Source organism: Cygnus olor, chromosome 2, assembly GCF_009769625.2.
Source record: "Cygnus olor isolate bCygOlo1 chromosome 2, bCygOlo1.pri.v2, whole genome shotgun sequence".
In the NCBI taxonomy this organism is placed as follows: Eukaryota; Metazoa; Chordata; class Aves; order Anseriformes; family Anatidae; genus Cygnus; species Cygnus olor.
Window position 1 is genome coordinate 135,821,911 of NC_049170.1, and position 14,696 is coordinate 135,836,606.

A 14,696-nucleotide genomic window follows, 5' to 3' on the forward strand; every position below is an offset into this window, starting at 1 on the left:
GGTCTAGACTCAAGGTGTGGCCCGGTGTTACTACTATTTGGTGTTACTACTTTCATGATCTAAACCCAAAGTGTGGATCCTTAAAAACTTTTCGCTGACCTCAAAAGATCCAGAATTCCCCCACAATTTGAGCTCTTTCCATAATGCTGTTCCCCAGATACTTGAGAAAATTGCCACCAGTAGACATACATCAACCATTTATTATCATGGCAGAGCTGAGCAGAGTAGGGTTTATGTGATATCAGTGTCCAGTGCGATGCCCTCACCTATCAGACCTACGAAGTCGGAAGTGCTGTGACCATCACTAGGTGATTTTTTATTTTATTTTATTTTTTCTGTAAGAAGGTAAATATTATCCATCTAGGACCTAACAAATATTTAGTAGGGTCGTGCAGGTAGAGCAGTTTCAACAGAAAACAACACTAAGGAAGTGACAGACTGGAAAACCATACGAATTAACAATTAGGATGGTGTCTGATGCTTTAAGCCCAGAACAGGAGTATGAATATGGATGCCTAACAATTTAGGTGAGGCTAGATGTAGTTGTTGATTTCCTGACTGAGTTTTTCACCACATCAGGAAATATGGAGTTAATCTATGAAACCATTTATATCACCTTAATAGAGGTTTTAATGAAAAATATATATATATATAAATTGGAGATTTGAACAAAAAGCTCAATGACAGCATACACAGAGGTATAGAAAGGAGAAACATTTAATCCTGTATTACTGTTGTAAAGGTAACAATAACAGGAAGGACTGAGGTAAAAATCTCCTAAACAAGCAAGTCTCCAAACCTACTGTTACTGTTTTTCACCTCTTTGCTCCTCTCCCTGTGCTTCTCATTCCCAAAGCACCTTCTACTCTCATAGGTGCTGTCTGCAGCCAAAAAGGCTTTTTGGTGGACCTACAGCTGGTTGTGTAATTTGATTATTGGAGTAGGTTCCATTCACTGAGTCTAATTTCTGTTTACATATTGTCTATAAATGACCAATAAGACTCTGGAAGGTTCTAGCTGGCTGTAAGGGTTTGTAGCATAATCATTTCAAATTAATGCTTGACTTGGAGCTGATTTTCATGTACTCAAGAGAAAGTTTTCATTCTTCACATCTGGTCTGTTTTGTTTGAACAGGGATGCGTGTGGAGGGTTTCTGTTGCCTGACTGAGTGAGCTTAATCTTGGAGTAAGCTTTAGTCTTCCCTCAAAGTGTGTGTCTTCTGGGGGCAAGAGTTTCTTCCAGTACAATCATAATCAAGAATATCTGCAGAAGAACACATAAGGGTTGCAATGACATTTTTACAAAACTTTCAGAAATTACTGCATTTTTACTCCCATCTCCTGAAAGATGGTTTAACACCACTGGTGCTACACTGCTCCAGATTCAGCAGAAACATCAAAAGCAGTGGCATAGAAGCACTGAGGACTGCAGCAGACAAGCTTTAATGTTTAACATGAATGTTAATTTTAAACCAGCTTTTACATAGCGAAAAAGTGCATCTTATAGAGGCAGTGCTCTTATGTAAACATTCGCAATGTTTATCCAACATCCATTTCTGTAAGGGACCTGAATAATGGCAGAGGGTTAAATATTTAACTTGAATATATTTATGCACCTTACCTAATGCTAACATTATATTTAACCGGTGATAAAATGTATTTTAAAACTTACTTTACCATAATTCTTTTAACTTCCCTCTCTGCATGCTAGTTCTCTTCTGAACATTTTTCTTTCTACTGTTGCATCTGGATCCAAGAGTGTGCTTTTGAAGCAAGTTAGCCTCATTTACCACACTTGGTTTGCATAGCAACTATATCTTGGATGTTGTGAACTGGCTTATTTAAACATTAAATTAAGCTGGAAGATAAGCTCTAGAAGAGCATTGAATGCCATCAACAGGTTTTCCAAACATACAACCAGACTAGAGCTATTCTATAGCAAAACACCTGAAAGGTATATTGTGCCCAAAGGATGACCATCACCAGTTTTCCTTTGGGACACACTTACAAGGACAAAGCCCAGGAAGAGCCAGATGCATCCTGGGGCACGAGATCCAAAATTGCTGTGGAAACACCTGAGTGAAGAGGTGAAATGAGATGAATCACACAGGTGATGAGTCACACTTGGATTTATTTGCCTCACAAACACACTCCCCAGCAGCAGGTGACCACAGTCTCCACTGCACCTGTGTTGTCCAAGCATCGCTCCTTGGTGAGCATCTCCACAACTGCACATCTCAGCAGTTCCATATTCATGGTGGACTCAGCCCTTACCCAACAGCATGGCTGAGAAGCACTTATGCCATGCATACTGTTTAAATTAATAGATATCTAATAGCCTTGAGTATGGTTGATTAGCCCCCATGTCGTGCCTGAGGAGGACTACAACTGCAGTGCAACAGTGGGAGGACACAGATGCGCCTGAATCCCCTACTGCTGAGTACGTTTCAGTTAACTCTCCTTAGGCAGGCTGTGGAAAACAGGCTCAGCCGTTTGCAGGGTTTGGCCAGTCCTTCCAAAATATTTTACAGGTATGTGCTGATGTTTCTCACTCGTTGTTTTGTATGCTCAGCTCTCTGTCCTGGGAAGTCTGAGTTTATTAGACATCCATTATAATTGACACATTGTTGCAGTAGGGGTGAATAGATGCATTAGACAGATGATCTTAATTGGCTTTCATCCAAAAGAATTAAAATAAAAAGACAGCTGAATTTCATTCACATTTTCAATTAGTAAAACTTCCTTTCATTATTATAATGCCTGCTGAAACAGCAGCCACATCAGGGTGACAAATCCCGTTATCATGCTTTCTGCAATTGTCTTCCAAAAAGGCGTCCATTGAAAGCATTGTCTGAGCGTGTGTATAATGCTGACAATCAAGCCCTGCTCAGAAAGCTGGGGGAGGGTGTCTGACTGTGATCTATATAGAAATGCATTTTTTTTTTCCTGTGCTGCTGGTTCTTCGGTGCTGCGTGCTTGTGTTGGGGCAATGTGCTCTGACAGACTATGCGTACTAACAAGATCAATCACTGAGCATTAGCGGAATTCTCATGCTTTCCACCTATTTTTCTTTCCTTTCTTTATTGAGCGTGATCCTCTGCAGGTGTTATTTGTTTGTCAGACTGTTACATAGCAAATGTGGAAATAATTTTTTTTTAGGGAGTAGATAACAGCTGAACTCATATTGCAGACAATGGTTTCACACTGAAGTACTAATCGAAAAGAATGTGAAAATAATTCTTTAGGCATTAGAGGAAGAAATAAATGGCTTCTTGGGGGTGAGAAGCAAACAAAGGGGCATTAGGGTTTTTCTCTTGCCAAATCCTTTTTGAGCAGCTAACCAACCTAATACACTTGTAATGGCATCCCAGATTCGTAGCTTAGCCAACTCACCTAAGTTAACCAGACAAAACAATATTATTTATTTGTTCCATATGTGACAGTGAAGAGAAACATGTGGATAACCAAGAAAATCAGTTCATCTCGGACTTGTGTTTTCCAGTTCCTTTTCATTGAGTTATATGCCAAGAGCCAAATGTATTGCCTGAGGGTTGTTTTTCTTTTATTTCTTTAACTATGTACTTATTGAATTGTTCCAACTTAGATAATTTCCTACATCATCTAACTTTTGACAGTCGTGTTCCCATATCATCCCACCTGAAACTACACATATGGATCACAACTGTCACATTAGGGGATAATGTTTCAGTTTTCCACATGCAGAAGCTGGGATCCATTAATTTCAAACATCCTAACAAGACAGAGTTAGCCTTTGCCAGAAATCCAGTTAACTGGCTGAAAACTTGGCACTCTGATGCCACAGTATTTCTATGGTTTCACTGTGCCCAACAAGTTTCAGTTACAGCATGAGTATGATGGATCTCAGTGATGTTTTATGGACAAGCAGAGAAATGATATGCATCAGTTTAAAGGATTGGTCCTGAATGATATCCTTCTGTACTGGAAACATATCCTATGTCCATTCTTCAAAAGCCACTAGGGGCAGTTGAGCTGGCCATTATTCTCCTGGGAGTTGTTTTGTCTCCTCAATGCAAAAGTTCTGCTGTGGAAAGCAGACCCATCTTTTTCTGAGAAAGAAAGACTGTGAGGCTGCAGAGAGACCCTGCAAGTCAGGAGAACTTCTTTTCAACTACCTGCTTCCTCTTCAGTCCTACAGTTCCCCATCTTAACATATACATTCACCTGGCTATCATTATTACATACATATTATCACAGCAGTTTATTCTAGAGCATCTGTGAGACTTTTCAGCATACCTCCCATTCTTCTTTACAACACCTTCTTTGAAGAGATGAGCTCCAAGCAAGACAGGAGGAATCCTAATTATGATCCATGGTGAAAAACCAAAAGAATTAAAAAAGATTGGAGGAGTGGCACCTTGCAAAGGTGGCAAGAACCAGGCTTGGTTCAACCTCCTGCAGAAAAGCAGCTCTCTTTCTGTGGGTTCCCCTACGATTCTATGCTGTGCCCACCATCCTGCATGTCAAGTCAACACCCGCCCCATGGACTCTCATGTCCATCAGAGATAAGGCACCTTGCAGAAGGCTCCTGCTACCTTGAGGTGTGTGGAGGAGTGTTTCCTCAGGAAGACTCCTTCCAGTGACATTTCATATCAGCAAGTTTGCTGTCACCTAATTTATAGAGCTCTACTGGGACATGTCATTCATTTTCAAAAAGTATTGTGAGCTCCTCACTTGGAAAATGCTAAGTAAATGCAGCTATTACCTGGAGAAATGAACTGTACATTGTTTTCAAATTAATGCAGTTGGTACTTTTTGTTTCCTCGGATTTTTGTTCTTTGTCTCACGTGCATTTTAAAAAACCAACGCAACTAGGCCCTACCAGGCTGGGAGAGTTCCTCACTCCCAGCCATACCAGTTTTCTCTTCCACTTTTTCATCTGCCTGGCTGTCTCTGAAGGATTAATTAAGCATTAATTTAGTATCTGTCAGCATTTCTGTTAAGTAAAACCAAGACAATTTTGCTTTTGGTCAGGATTCTGGTAAGAAAGAAAATGTGTTTAGTTTTTAATGGCGCACTGGAGCTCCCAACATTGCTGTAAAACATTTTTTATAAAGTGTGAAATGTAAAAACAAAAGAATAAACCAAAGCCTAAAACTAAACCCACTAAGGAATAATGATGAAAAGGGAAGAACGCAAACCATTTCTCATCCTTCCTACTAGAGACGCATTTTATAGCTAATGCATTTAATGAGTCAACATTGACTTATATTGCCTGAAAGCTCACTGAATTATTGAGTATCTGTGGTATGGATTATATGGAAAAAATAGTTTGAAATGGCTTTTTCCTCTGTGCAAATTTAATTTTATTTATATTCAGCTACAGTTATTTTCTGAGGTTGTTATTAGACGAGTTCATCTTTCCTGTATGTTTTAAAGAGCTGATGTGGTTTAGTAAAAAATAGACTTTTTACATGAGCTTTAGAATCTCTGGGGTTTGAAAAACACCTAAGGAAAGCTTAACTGAAAGAAAGACAAAGGAATAAATCAACAACAACAGCATTTCTCTAAGACATATGTCTGCTAATTTACCCTGAATAAAGCGTCTGTCATATTCTGGACTTTTTTGCAGATGGATAAATATTGACTTGGTTTGATTTTTTTTTATGTCCTCTAAATAAATAATAACAATCTGAATATTTTATTTTTTCCCTTTGGGTGGTGGGAGGGCACACTGCTGTTGAACAAAGATGAGGAGGGAGCTAGGCTCCAGGCACAGGTACAGTGAATCTTTCACTGCAGACCTGTTTATTAGATTTTCAACTTCCAGTCTTAGGTGGTAGATTGGTTTGGCAGAGATTAGATAGACTGTAGAAAGGAAAGCTGTCTTGTTAACCATTTCCCATATGATGATTTAACATTGACTTGGCACTGTTCTTTAGTGCCCTGCAAAAAGACAGTTTTCCAAAAGGGATGGTGTCTGTAGCTCATATGCAGATCTTTCTGATAGCTCTGCTTTGCAGACATTTCTCTGAAAACCTGGCCATGGATGACACACCAGCGGGAGCCATATTAGCAATATCATGCTTGTCAAACACAGCTTTGAGAAATATTATTTATAGGGCTGGCTAGTAAACAAATCCACTCTGTGAAAAATGTTCGGGTTTGAAAATGTGATTTTGGTCCATGTCAGAATGAAAATGAGAGCTGTCAAACTCTTTTGTGTGTGTGTGTGTGTGTGTGTGTGTGTTTAAGAAATAAAGATCCCAGGGACTGGCCATGAACTGGATTGTTGGGATATGCTGCTGGGATGTGGAAACACCAGAACTCAGTCTTTGTGTCTTCTCAGTCTGCAAAACATTTCTGATTCAGAAAACAAAGCAAAACAAACAAAGTTCTCGGGAAAGATATTTGTCATCAACACCTTTGCTACAACTTTAGCTACTAGCTATCTATGGTGATTCTGCCTGGGCATCCACATAGTCTGAACAGCTAAACTCTACACCATGCACTGCAGTTCTCCACTGTTCCTGCGAGGCCGGTTAAACCTTCCAGCTTTGTTCCTGCCTATCTTGTGCTTCATGAGTGAAGTGGAGTTTCTAAACAATGAGATTTGCTACTACAGCCTAACATGTCTGTCACCTTCCTTTGAACCATGCTGTTTTCTAGGGCTCTGTGACTCAATATGCTTGTGACTTGTGGTGGACAAAGCTAAGACTGATTCCTGGGTGCAGCCTTCCAAATGTTATAAGACATATGTTAATGCAGCTCTCATTCTCCAGCAAAAATTGGCTTCTCTGGAACACAGCCTAAATAAATGCCATTTGGAGCAGAAAATCTGTATGTATATGATTACTTGGTCTCCATCTTTCAAACCATGTTCTTGTCCTCTGCAGTCAGTTCCTGAAAAGAAATCCTCATTTGCCTAGCTTTCATACTCCTAAATCAGTGGAGCTGCTGTCATCCATCATGCTAGTCCAGCACGCTTTGCGGCATAAAGGCCTTACGCTGTAAATTCCTTTCTAAAACATCTTTCAAACTGGGGAGTGATTGCATACTGTAGAGATATTTCCTATTCTGAGAGTGTGACACAGTGGAGCCCTAATTCTTTTGGTCATTACCACAAAGCAAATAATGGGTCATCAGCAACGAAGATCCAGAGCCACTGCTGGCATGACATCCAATTGATTTGCATAAAAAGTGCTGACAGGGAGGGCACAGCCACAGCAGAAGTGAGATATTAAAAACCCCAAACTTTCATTAGCAGGAATTAATTTGCATGGCCTTGCCAGGCCTACTGCACATGCCTATGAGTTATGTAAATAAGTATCACTGTCCCTCTGCTGTGGCTGGGAAGCCTGGTATAATTTAGAGATGAGACTGTGAGCTGCCTGCAGCTATGTGGGTCCAACATGCTTTGCTCCCCGACCCGTGCTCTGAGCACCACAGCATGCTGCTGCCCTGCAAAGCATGAAATGAGACTTCTACAGTCTCAGTGTATGAAATGGGGTATCCTTGCTCAGGGCACAGTGACCAGCTAGCAGATGCAATAAAACAAATCTCTAGAAACAGAGGGAAGTGCATACCATGTAGGTGGCTTTATTTTACATATCATACCCAATAATTCCTTTTATCTGGAAGGTGTTAAAACCTGCCTTTTCAACAAAGTGCTCCTTTCAAAGAGGATGGGACATGGCTCTGTTCCTCAGGGAAGACCTTGTATGTGAGTTTGTTCTGGGAACACCTGGCAGGAGCAAGCAAGATCTGGGGAATTTTGGAAATACATAGAGCCACCAATACCTCTGCATGAAAACACACTCATAATGAGCCTCATTCACTCCTGCAGCCTTCACAGTCTTGTTTCAAGTCAGGCAATTAAGACCCATTGTCTGATTGCCAGAGGTCTCTCTGCTAGCAACAGGGGTGAGAGGCAGAGCAAGGTCCAGGAGCTCTCACCTCTTTTGGATGGGGCCTTTGCTCCTGTGGCTGTTTCTCATGCATGTGAAGCCCAGGAGGATTTGGGCTGTTTAGCTCACAAATTGCTGTCAGCACAGCTGACACCATGGGCCTTGGTAGGCAAACTCATCCTATAACCCTTCACAGGGCCACCAACAATTGCACTGCTGGAGGGCAAATGTGATAAGGTCCCCCATTTTATTTCCACAAGGCCACTGTGAAGCCACAGGCTTACACAAAGTCCCAGGCTCACTTGCCTGTGCTTTTTGGAGAGATGGTCAGAGTAAAGGCCCATGTGAGGTTACTGTGAGCTGCTGACTGATCAAGTCCTTGTGCAGGCAGACCTCAAGGACTAATGAGAGCTTTGATCCGAAGACCTTATTGTGGAAAAGTGCCTGTACTGTTCCACCCATAGCTATTTAGTGTAGGAATGGAGAGCCTCCATCCAAACGAGTAATACTTGTGGGGCACTGTTCACCTCCATCTCAATTTTAGCTGGTTTCATTTTCTTTATGTTGTAGGGTTTATTAGTAATGTCTTACCTCACTCTGTCCATGGCTGAACTTCAAAGAGAAAGTGGCATTATATACATTGCACAATAAACACACCAAGCCATGTGCTGAATGAGGTCATTCCGAGGTTTGCTAAAATTACACAGTGAGAACAACTTGATGCATAATTTTACACAATACAAATTTGTATTTGTATAACATTGCTCTTTTAGGAGAAATACAGTTAAAATACTTTCATACGAATAATTCATATTTAAGAATATATCTACTTTTTAAAATAAGGCCAACACTGATTCACACATGGCTAGGGGAGTCCTGTTGAATATGATGTTACCTCCCTGGTACTTACTATTGAGCTGCCAAATCTGTGCTGCCAGCCTTCCTCCTTTCTGTCAATCAGTGCACGCATCCAGGTGCAAGAACAAAGTTTGCTGCTCTGAGCCAACCCTTCCAAACAGCATCATCTGGAGACAGCATGTGGCAGATCCTCCAAGCTGGAGCGCCAAGGAGAGAGAGGGAGAAATTAGCAATACAAATCCTGTTGGATCACTGAAAGTATCTGGATGGGGACTCATGTTTTTAAGATTATCCTAGATTATATCATAAGGTAGGCAATCATTTCTAAAACGCTTTGTAAACACCACATATTTGACTTTCTGAAGTATTTAATGTTACTTTTTTAGATCTCTTTAATGTTTGCTTCTCCAGTCATCTCAGTGCATTTGTTACTATTCATATTTCTTCAAAAGAAGGCACATAAATAATTGTAATGCTTTAAAAATAATAATAATAACTAAAAAAAAAAAAAAAAAGAAGACATTTATTCTATGTATTCCATGTTGCCCAAAACTCATTGTGTCTAGGACAGATAAAGATCAATATTTCAAGTGTAACTGACAACAGGAACTCCTTTTTGCATCCACGCAATAAGGGACTCATAACATTAGTAAAGATATAGTAGCTGTTCTTAACAAGAAACATGATCTGGTGGTTGTCGAAACTCTTTGGCCTTGCTGCCCTAAGGTGATTGTAGTAGTGCCCCATCCTGAAGACAGCACACATGCCAGACTGTGAGTCAGAAGTGTATCTAATTGATTCCAACTGAAAGCCATCCATGTCCTGGGCTGCATCAAAAGCAGCGTGGCCAGCAGGGTGAGGGAGGTGATTGTCCCCCTCTGCTCTGCTCTTGTGAGACCCCACCTGGAGCCCTGCGTTCAGCTCTGGGGCCCCCAGCACAAGGACATGGATCTGTTGGAGTGACTCCATAAAGATGACCAAGAGGATGGAGAACCTCTCCTATGAATATAGGCTGGGAGAGCTGGGGTTGTTCAGCCTGGAGAAGAGAAGGTTCTGGGGAGACCTTTAGGTACAGGAGTGGTGGTCCAGTACCTAAAGGGAGCCTACAGGAAAGCTGGGAAGGGACTTTTTGTCAGGAAGTGTAATGATAGGGCAAGGGGGGGTGGTTTTAAACGAAACGAGGGTGGATATAGACTCGATATAAGGAAGAAGTTCTTCACTCTGAGGGTGGAGAGGCACTGGCACAGGTTGCCCAAATAAGCTGTGGATGCCCCATCCCTGGAGGTGCTCAAGGCCAGGCTGGATGGGGCTGTGTGCAGCCTGGTCTGGTGGGAGGTGTCCCTGCCCATGGCAGGGGAGTTGGCATTAGATGGGCTTTATGGTCCCTTCCAACCCAAACCATCCTATGATTCTTCAATTCTTTATGTAAATTGATATAGTAAATGTTGGAGTAAAATTGAGTGAGAATAGATTGCATTTCTGCTTTTGCCTTGTTTTTGTCATTATCAGGATTTACACGAATGTTAAACCCTCTGCATTTCCCCTTGTTTCTTATCACCAGTTGATAACAATTTATTTCAGCATATTTGGTTGCAGTGTTCCTTTTTTTCTAACGAGCATGATGATGTAATTTTATTAGCATAAGCACTCAAACTGTGTCCGATGTCTTAAAGCAATTTATACAAATCATAATCACTTGAATATTTTCTTCTGAAATTAATGCTTTAAGAGTTTTGATTAATTCTATAATTTCAAGATTTCTACTTTAAATATTTCAACAGTGTGCATTAGCAATCTTTGTCATCCATGATGCTTAATACATGTCACACTCATGAAATCTCAATGCTGAAGTGATTCCACACTTTAATGTAATACTCATCATCAGTAATGATAACTGAAATGACCCAAGGCCTTAAAGAATTCAGAAATGATTCTTAGTCTAGAATCCTGTGAAAACACCATGAAACTTATCAGTCATCAACTTCAGTCACACCCAAGAAGTAACTAAATTCACCAGAAAGATACTTCAATGAGGCAGACATTCACTCTACTGTGCAGTATAGGTGCCATACAAATCCAAAAAATGTCACAACCTTCTGTCTTACTCTCTGCTTTCACCAGGGCCACTTAGCCAAAAAGTGGTAGGTGCTCTTTGGTTTCACTACAGAGCATACTGAGGACAGACACCGGTATTAAACAGCAGTTACCAGATGCCTCCATGCCTCCTGGTTCACCCTGTGCAGCAGCAGAGGTCCTTTCAGCCTCTGTTTCCCAAGTTTGGTGAATATGATGTGAAATGCTGAGGGGTATCACAGCCTGACAGAGATTTTCTTGCTTGTTTTTTTTTCCAATTATCCCAACAGCTGTCAGCATTCCTCACATGGGGTCTGCTCTGAAGTGCGGTGAACATGGTGGAGAGGCCTGTAAGGATATTTCAGTAATGCTCTTGCTATGGGACACAGCTTTCTTGGGGAAACAGGAAATGTATGGAAGAAACCACTCAAACTCATCCTGTGAATTGAATTTCATCTTGTTTCTCAGCTAAGAGGACTCTGTGAATGCCAGGTGGGTACAACCCACACAATATTCTTGGTTGACATGCTGCTAACAATGAGGTTTGTGGCCTACAGGTCATGCAGGGTAGACCAGGACAACTCTGATGTCTCCTTCCACTTTTCTGCTATGCATTTCCCAGGTGTGTCTCGAGGTTTCTGCTTTGCCCAACAGAGCACAAACTCATTTGGTACATAGATGGCAAAGGGCCAAGGGGCAGAGTTAAAACTGCTTTGACAATCTGTGATCTCAAGAGACACATTTGAAACAACTCAAATACCTCCAAAAGCACCCAAGAACATAGGAAATAAAAACTGTATAGCAGTAGTCATAAAAGAACAGCATATGTGGTTTAACTGAATTTGTCTGGAGTCCAATTAAGCAATAAGACACGATAGGGCGTGTCATATTACTGGGCCATTAATGCAAGTCTCTGGAGCATTGTGAGGCAGAAGGCCAAAGAGAAGTGCATTAATGGCCCAGTAATACATGCTTTGTCATGCCCCATTTTTGGGTGGTATGGTAATGCTTGTCTTTTGAAAAGAAATAACAAGAAAATATCCTTTCAAAATTTTGAAACCAAAATCAACTTTTTATGTGAGTGCTAAGTGGAAAACAAGAGCTGCACACTGTACGTCATAAATTCAAGCCAGGAGATGAAGGATGGAAGACCTCATTGGCTGCCTGGGGCCTCTACTGATCATTTCCTGACCTCTGTTTCAATTCACTTGGCCCACATTTTTGGTGGAAAATTAAAGGTAATTTATAGTGCTGAAATATTTTCCAAAAATAGATGGAAATATGTTAAAGAGCATTTACAAAAATTAGACTTCCTAAATTACCACATCTCACAACATGCTAGCAAGTGTTCTCAGCTTGCTGGCCAAGAAAATCAAAGTATTGACTTTCTTTTATGATATGGGATACTGGAAAGATTCTAGAGGACTATAGGAAATCTCATGTTAGAGCAGTATCTAAACAATCTGGTTAGTGCAACATCAAAACCCAGGCAAATTAATGGACCAGCAAATGAGGGGTTCAATCAATACAGATTTAAATGATGATAATAAATAATTATGTCAATCAATATGGTTTCATGGAAAATACATCTTGCCAAATTCATTTAATCATGTTTTTGATGAAATTACTATATATTTTGATAAAAGTGGCTGCATTGACTTAATATATTTAGACTGAACACACTTCAGCTTAGTACTGAAATAATATTCTGATTAGAAATTAGCATCATACAACATCAATATTTCAAATACTAAATGGATTAAAAACTGACTATATTACAGAATTCAGAAAAACACTGTTAATGGGCATTTCCAACTGAGTTAGAGTGCCTACAGTGGAATCTCAAAGGTGGTGTGTATAATAATGCAGTTCAATATTTTTCTAAATGAGTTGGGGGAAATAATGGAAAATGTTTAGACAAGTAAATAAATACTGCTGAGGAGAATTAGTACATATAAAACAAACTAGAACACTTGATTTAACTGAATTAAACTGAACATCGTGTACTTTAATTTAGTCAGAGACACCTAAAACTTACAGGCCTGAATGCCTTTACTCAATCTTCCACATATGCACAGAAACATCTAAGCTAAGTGACAAATCAAAAGACAAAACAGAGGAATATCTAATGCCCCAAGGCAGTCTAATTTATTGCCCTCTTACCTAGAGTCTATGAAAAGCTTGAACTTCCTCCCTGTCTGCCCACTAGAGCTGGTTTCCTCAATTGTGCAAATATTTTCAATGATACTTGCAAACATGAGAGGGTGCTTACAGTTCCTTATACTCTATGTGCACCTTCCTACAGCAAAATGTCTTTATTTTCCTGTATTTTGACTTTATATAAAACAACTTGTATTTTCCCATTTAGTACAGATTGTTCTTGATGCATATTATTGACCTAATTTCTTTTTTTCCTGTTTCAGTACTGGCCTCCACCTCCCACAGAAGGATCAGTCAAACTGCATCCCACAGACAGGTATCCCACAACACTAGCACCATATGAGACCTGGATGGTGACTGTCATGCATTTTGGAGCCCGGTGCCCGATAAGCTTCATCAGCTGATGCTGCCTCATGTGGAACATAACGTGTTTTTTCAAAGGCCCTTTTTTTCTGGTATTGCTCTTAGTTTAAGAAGAGTTCAGTGGGTTCTAGTTTCTAGAACTGTTGGGGTTTTGTTTGTTTATTTTGTCTTAGATTGCTGACATCTACCTATGCGGGGATCAATTAAAAAAAAAAAAAAAAAAAAAAGCATTCCTGACTGTCCTGTTCAGAGAAACATTCTTATAAATTCTATCTTTCTCTAATGTTGGTGGTTAAAAGTATTTCGTCAACTGTCTTCTCCATTCTCAGCAAGGCTTGGTTACTACAGATTGCCACGTTCTAAGATCCAATTACCCTCTCTCAATTTCACTGCAAGGTTTTACTCTCTACAAATAAAATCTGGAGAATATAATATGGCTGAAAAGTAAACACCATTAAGGAGAGAGAAAAAATAAAAATCATCCTGTACAGATTAGAAATGCCAACATAAAAATGCTGAAGTAATATTTGGCATGGAAAATGACAGATAATGTGTACATGGGAAATGGAAATGACTTTCACCTGCAAAAGAGAGGGTCAGTGAAAAAAGAAGGAAACTAGAGTGCAACAGAGTGCATTCACAACTGGGGTGAATGCACACAGCAGGTTGGACATAAACTGAGCATGTGATCTGGCAACGTAAAAAAACAGCTAAAGTCTGCCATACTGAAAATTTACCCATCTTTGTCTTCCCTGAAGAACTGGGGGTTCACTGTATTTCTCTTAATTTTGTCCCTCATTTTGCCTTCTCCTTGGCCACTGAAGCAAATCATGACCACCTAATGTTTCAGTTAATGCCTTTTCACCTTTACAGTGGGGTTTATCTGCCCAGTCATTCTTCACCTGTAATAAACATTCTCACCTGCCATCACGTGTGTAGGAAGCACTTCCACACAAGCCAGCTCATCACAGCAGTACCAGCTTCCCACCAGCACTGGTCCAGCTTTCTGTTTCTTGCTTTGGTATTGTGTTGTAGTTTAACCCGGCCGGCAGCTAAACACCGCACAGCCGTTCGCTCACCCTCCCCCCTCCCTCTCTGGGATGGGGAAGAGAAACGGGAAAGTGAAGCCTGTGAGTTCAGATAAAGACAGTTTATTAGGACATATAATAATAATAATTAATAATAATAATAATAATAATATGTACAAAACAAGTGATGCACAATACAATTGCTTACCACCCGATGACCAATGCCCAGCCTATCCCTGAGCAGCCAGCCCCCACACCCCGGCCAGCCACCCCTATATATTGTTTAGCATGACATCAGATGGTATGGAATACCCCTTTGGCCAGTTTGG

At 40.4% G+C, this 14,696-nt stretch overlaps 1 long non-coding RNA gene across 1 annotated transcript in view; it reads right to left on the reverse strand.

Annotated features, from left to right (window-relative positions):
- Positions 1–14,393, reverse strand: part of LOC121064647 — a 42,434-nt gene extending 28,041 nt beyond the window's left edge. Inside the window, exons 1-2 of the long non-coding RNA XR_005816598.1 lie at positions 14,261–14,393; positions 8,796–8,940 (exon numbers count right to left, since the gene is read on the reverse strand). This is a non-coding gene — a long non-coding RNA (uncharacterized LOC121064647). The remainder of the gene's footprint in view (positions 1–8,795; positions 8,941–14,260) is intronic.
- Between the last annotated feature and the right edge of the window lie 303 nt (positions 14,394–14,696).